Genomic DNA, 6,914 nt, shown 5'->3' with positions numbered 1-6,914 from the left:
ACTTTCTGCCATAAGGGTGGTGTCATCTGCATATCTGAGGTTATTGATATTTCTCCTGGCAATCTTGATTCCAGCTTGTGTTTCTTCCAGTCCAGCATTTCTCATGATGTACTCTGCATATAAGTTAAATAAACAGGGTGACAATATACAGCCTTGACGTAGTCCTTTTCCTATTTAACCAGTCTGTTGTTCCATGTCCAATTCTAACTGTTGCTTCCTGACCTGCATACAAATTTCCCAAGAGGCAGATCAGGTGATCTGGTATTCCCATCTCTTTCAGAATTTCCCACAGTTTATTGTGATCCACACAGTCAAAAGCTTTGCCATAGTCAGTAAAGCAGAAATAGATGCGTTTCTGGAACTCTCTTGCTTTTTCCATGATTCATGGGGTCGCAAAGCATCAGACACAACTGAGCAACTGAACTGAACCAAAATATAACATAATCATACATTTTCAATCATTAAATTTAAAGTTCTTTGCAAAGATCTTACATATACAGAATCATTATTAAAGACACTTCCTAATACCATACACAAAAATAAATTCAAAATGAATTAAAGACCTAAATGTAAGACTGCAACTATAAAACTCTTAGAGGAAACACAAACAGAACACTCTTTGGAAACATAGACAAGATCCTCATTGACCTATCTTTTAGAGTAATGGAAATTTAAAAAAATAAACAGGTGGGACCTAATTAAACTTAAAAGCTTTTGCATTGTGAAGGAAACTATAAACAGGATGAAAAGACAACCCTCAGAATGGGAAAAAATCATTGCAGTGAAACAACCGCTGCTGCTGCTGCTAAGTTACTTCAGTCATGTCCAATTCTGTGTGACCCCATAGACGGCAGCCCACCAGGCTCCCCCATCCCTGGGATTCTCCAGGCAAGAACACTGGAGTGGGTTGACATTTCCTTCTCCAATGCAAAGTGAAACAACTAAGAGTCGATTAATCATCAAAATATAAAAGCAGCTCATAGCATTCAATACCAAAAAACACAAAGAACCCAAACAAAAAATGGGTAGAAGATCTAAACAGACATTTCTCCAAAGAAGACATACAGATGATCAACAAACATGTGAAAAGATTCTCAACATTGCTCATTATCAACCCCATCATCTATAGCCTGAGAAACAGAGACATCCATGAAGCCCTGAAGAAGTGCTTGAGTAAGAAGCCAGGTTTCCTTAGATGATGCAAAAAGAAAAATAGCTATATTTGTCTAATGGTTTATTAACTAGACTGAGTAATTTGGTTTCTACATGAACAGCAACAGCCTAAATCAATAACTACCAAAGACTAATTATCAGACACCTGTGAGTATAGCTGAGGCCACTGCTAAATTCTGAAAGCCTCATGTGAGCTGGTATCCTGGGAATGGTTTAAACAGGTCAGATTCTTCTTTATTATCTTCAGTAGACCTGGATCCTTGTGTAAAAACTTATCTCCAAGATGAGCTGATAAGACTGGTCACAATTCATTCAAATATTCACTGAGGGTCTACTATATTCAAGGTATTGTATGAAATGTAAGTACAAAATAAACAAAAAGAGAATCAGTCCCTTCTCTCACTAAACTCACAGCCTCTAGGGGAAAGGCAAACATTAATCAAATAACCAATGTAAAACTACATATATAAATATAAAATTACGCTTATGATTCAAAATTTTAAATAAAATAAATGATTTTTTATAAGGGACTTCTCTGTGTCTAAGACTCTGAGCTATCAATGCAGGGGGCCAAGATTTGATCCCTGGTTAGGGAACTAGATCCTTCATGCCACAAATAAAGATTGAAGATCTCATGGACCACAATTCAGACTTGGGGCAGCCTAAATAAATAAAATAATTAAAATAATAATAAAATGACCACTACTTATCTATTAGAATGACAAATGTCCAGAACATGGACAACACCAATGTGGATATGAAGCAACAAGAACTCTCATTCCTTGTTGGTGGGAATACAAAATAGTACAAATGCTTTGAAAGACAGTTTGGAAGTTTCTTACAAAACTGAACGTACTTTTGATATGATTCAGCAATCATACTCCTTGGTATTTACCCAAATGAGTTGAAAGCTTGTATTCACACACAAAAAAACCTGCACGTTTATGGCAATTTTATTTATAATTGCCCAAACTTGGAAGCATCCAGGATGTCCTTCAACAGATGAATGGAAAAATAAACTGTGGTATATAGACAATGGAATATTATTTAGTGCTAAAAAGAAATGAGTTATCAAGCCATAAAAATATAATACATGGAGGAAACTTAAATGCATATTTCTAAGTAAAAGAAGTCAATCTGAAAAGGCTATATGGCATTTTATCCCAATTGTATGATGTGAAAAAGGCACAACTTTGGATACAGTAAAAAAAATCAGTGGCTGCCAGAGCTTAGGGTTTTAGGGAGGAATAAATAGGCAAGCACAGAGGGTTTTTAGGGTAGTGGAACTGTTCTTTGTGCTACTTCAGTGGTGGATATATGTCATTATATGTTTGTCAAAACCAGTAGAATGTACAATAACAAGAATGAATCCTAATGTAAATTATAGACCTTGAGTGATCATGATGTACTAATGTATATTCATTGATTGTGGTACATGTACTACACTGTCGTGGGATGTTGATAGGGGTGGGGGTGGCTATGAAAGTGTGGGGGAAGGGGGTGAATGAGAAATCTCTGTATTTTCCACTCAATTTTGCTCAGAACCTAAAATTACTCTAAAAATACATTTAATAAAAATAATAATAATAATTATAAGGTGGTAATTATATATCAAGAATATGGAACTTTAATTCCTTTCTCTGGAATAATTTGGCATAAGCAAAGCATTTTCTAATCCTTTGCACTCAAGATTTAGAAGTGGGAAATAAAGATTTGGGGAAATTAGGGCTCTGTAGAAGACCCATGATGAATCTGTGGTGCTCCATCTCCTCTGCTATTATGGTGGCAGACTCAGTTGGAGCTGGAGCTTTGTATTTGAGTTCCAACTCTTCCTGTCATGCTCCTGTCTGTACTTGCTCCTCCTCTTGCTGACACACGTTCTCAGTAGTTAGAAACATAGGGTATGGTGGGCATGTGTTCCTTGTCCTGTGCAACTCTAAAGAGCTGAGTTGACTTCAGAGTAGAAAAGCTGAGATCAGCATTGCACACTCAGTTGCTGCCTGCCTTCTTTTCTGGCTCCTGCAAATTAGGCTCCTCTAATTGAGGATTAGAGTACTAGAGTGGGTTGCCATTTCCTTCTCCAGGGGATCTTCCCAACCTAGGGATCAAAACCTAGGGATACAATCCCACATTGTAGGCAGACGCTTTACCCTCTGAGCCACCAGGGAAGCCCAATTGAGGATAGGATTATCTCTTGTCTAAACTTTCTTTTTAAGAATTCTTCTTTTTTTAAGCAAAGAGATTATGTTCACTATGCATGGGAGTTACTCAAAACTGTAGTTGGGAAACAACAGATACAAGACTGGGTATCTCCAAACATTCTCAGGTTTTGCTTTATAAAGAGAGAATTGCCCTCTTCTTGCTCCTCTTGTAAACTAAGAAAATATTGTGAGATCATCTGAGGGTACTCCTGGTGAAAGTATCATCAGCTTTCATTTATCCACAGGTGACTCACCTGCAGCAGGTGTTAACATCAGATTAGCTCTGCAGGAAGTTGAGTAGGAGAGCAGGTACTTGTGTCATGGAAAAGTTTTTAATTCTAGCTCTGCCACTTTCTTGCAGTGTGCTTTCATCAAGTCACCTAAACTCACTGATTTTAGCCTTTCTCATCTGTAAAGGAGGAAATGCCATGCCCATCTCACACTGTCCCTAAGTGCACTGTTTGGCCCATAGCAAGTGCTCAGTAAATGGTAGTTCTCGTAACTCTTCCTCTAGATTCTGTACCCAATCTCAGACAAAATTATTATGTAGTAGAAATTCATTTTTTATATTATGAAGTAATAAATATTCAGAAAGTTTAAGGCCCACAGAGAATGTATGAATTATCCAACACTTTTTTTTTTAAAACAAAACATTATCCCCCAGTGGATTAAGTGGACTTTCCCTGGGCAACACAGACTAGAATCCAGCACTTCTATATCTGAGTCCAGGCCTCTCTCCCCTGTACCACACTACCTACTGACTCAGTGACTTTTCTTCTTGCCTGGGGACACATAAGGAGCACTCCTGTATACGCCAGCATTACTGTTTGGTTATATTCAGCCAGAAGAGCATGTAGTGTATCACAGCACATGCCAGAGCCATGGAACTCCTCCAGCCCCAAGCCCCACATTGCACCTACCATAAGCCTGCAACTCCAATCAGGTAACAAAACCTCAGGATGTTTGTGGCCAGCACTAGAAACTTCCCCACCGTTCCTTCTGCAGGAAGCCATAGCTCCCAACCTCTCAGACGGGGAAGGGGAGATATTAATGGCAGAACTGGCTTCTTTTTTCTACTGAGACATGGCAATGAAACACGAAACCTGAAGAGTCTCCAAGTTAGTGAGGACTGCAGGACTCAAGGCAGCCACAGCCCTGGTCCCTCCGCTGAAAATGAGCCCCTATACTGGTGAGGAACCCAGGGGTCTGGTCTCACTCGGACCAGTGGTTTTCTGACCTTAGAGTTGGACAAAGGTGCCTGAGAAGCCACAATAGGAAGGAAGAAGATGAGCAGTCTCTGAGACCCACCCTTGTGCTTACCGAGCAGCTCTGTTTTTATGTATCTTATTTATTGCTGTTCCATTTAAAGCTTCATTTGAATAAAGGCTTCTGCTGCTAAATATGTGTTCACACATACACACACAATTTTTTTTTTTTAACAAGACCTTTCCTATCTTATAGCTTCCTTTATTTTCCCTGCTGGAAAAAATTTACAAAAAGATGAAGTTCATATTTGGATTAGTTTTATGTCCTGTAAAGTCAAGGACACTTGGTATCACTGACTGAGAGGACAAGATGGAGAATACATTTAGAGGAGACTACACCTTCTAGGATGATGGGCTTCTGCAGGAAATTTTATGTGTCAGTTACCTGCACTGTATTTTTAAGCCTCTGAATCTTCATAACTGCCTCTTACAAGGCTGAGTCTCAAAGCAACTCTTGCCAGTGACTTTCCTAGGTTTATGAGGGAGGCCCATCTTTGTGGGACACTGGAAACCTCCAGGTAGCATGACCACACCCTGTCATATTTGTACCTTTAGACTCAGGAGTGGGCTGTTCTGCAAAAAGAGCCTCTTTCACCTGCAGACTTATATTCCTTCTGAGAAGAAATGAAGGGAAGGCTACACAATGAACTTTAAGTTTCTGATTCTTGTCCCAGAGCTGTGCAGGCTTTTATTGATGAATAGGAGGGATATAGATGTACGGCCAAGACCAGATGGAATTAGGAGAGAAGATAGCTACTCTTGGAAGCACAGGGAGTAACTGCGTTTTCACAGAGACCTATCACCTTGCTCTCTCTGAGCTCAGGCAGAAGGACAAGTCCATCTAGCATGGTTTACAGTCATATAATCTTGGTGGTTTCTCCCTGGTCCATATTTGCATGAGCTTAAAGAAGATGGGACCTTAATAAGAGTCACAACTTTCAGGCAAAAATCAAGAGTCTTTAGCACACATGGCCCATTTTTGTGCAACCTTCTGGGGTCTGACCATCCCCCTAATGACTGAAGGAGTGGGTGGTTGTGGTATCTGCTGAGCTCTTCCCTAGCTGAGAGACCTGAGGAAGTCTCTTCAGCACATTAGGTCTTATGCTCTAAATCTGAAATATCTGGAAGATAGACCAGGAGTGATCTAAGGAATATGCTGAGGATAACAACTAACATTCATATCATACTTTAAATTTTATAAAGCTCTTCCACATAGTTTCTTATTTGGTTTTCATTTGGCCATGAAGTAGAAATGATCCCCACAGCATAGATGAAGAAAGTAAGATTCAAAGATGTTAAATGACTTAAAGTCTCTCTCTGAGTGCCTTCTAGTTTCCAACCCTGTTTATTTCCTTTACTACTATAAAATGAAAGTGTTCCCTAAATTCATACATTGAAACATAATCCCCAATGTGATGGTATTAGTAGATGGGGACTTTGGGAAGTAATTAGGTCATGAGGGTGGGGCACTCATGAATGGGATTAGTGCCCTTATGAAAGAGACCCCAGGGCTCTCCATCTCTCCCTTGAGCCTTGTAAGGACACAGGGAGGAAATGAGCACCTATCAATCAGGAAGCAGGTTCTCACCAGATACCAAACCTACTAGTGCCTTGATCTTAGACTTCCCAGCCTCTAGAATCATGAGAAATTAATTTCTGTTGCTAATAAGCTACTGAATCTATGGTATTTTTGTTATAGCATACTGAATGTCCTAAGACAGTTTTTTTTTTTAATTTTTAAATTTATTTTTTATTGAGTTAACATTGGTTTATGTGCTAAGTCATTTTAGTCCCGTCTGACTCTTTGTAATCCTATGGACTATAGCCCACCAGGTTCCTCTGTCCCTGGGATTTTCCAGGTAGGAATAGTAGAGTGGGTTGCCATGCCCTCCTCCAGGGAATCTTCCTGACCCAGAGATTGAACCAGCATCTCATTATGTCTTCTGCATTGGCAGGCGGGTTCTTTATCACTAATGCCACCTAGGAAGCACCAACATTGGTTTATAATACTACATAATTTTTGTGTGTACAACAATGTATTTCTACTTCTACAGCCCCTATTTTTCCTAGGGCCTAAATCAAGTAGCCACAATATATCACAGACATTATGTTAAAAAGTGTCAAACTTTTTGGCAGTGTAGTATCTGGGACAATGATGCCAGTAGGGGGCTGCTGTAGATGAAAGTTTGCCAATCCAGGCCACAATGGATTAAGTCTCAAAGGAAAGGCATATAACTGTTGGTTATTGTAGCCGTAAAAAAAAAAAAAAAAAAAA

The sequence above is a fragment of the Bison bison genome, unplaced genomic scaffold, assembly GCF_000754665.1.
Source record: "Bison bison bison isolate TAMUID 2011002044 unplaced genomic scaffold, Bison_UMD1.0 scf7180017864519, whole genome shotgun sequence".
NCBI lineage: Eukaryota > Metazoa > Chordata > Mammalia > Artiodactyla > Bovidae > Bison > Bison bison.
The sequence above is the reverse complement of the archived record's forward strand: the minus strand, read 5'-3'. Positions refer to the sequence as shown.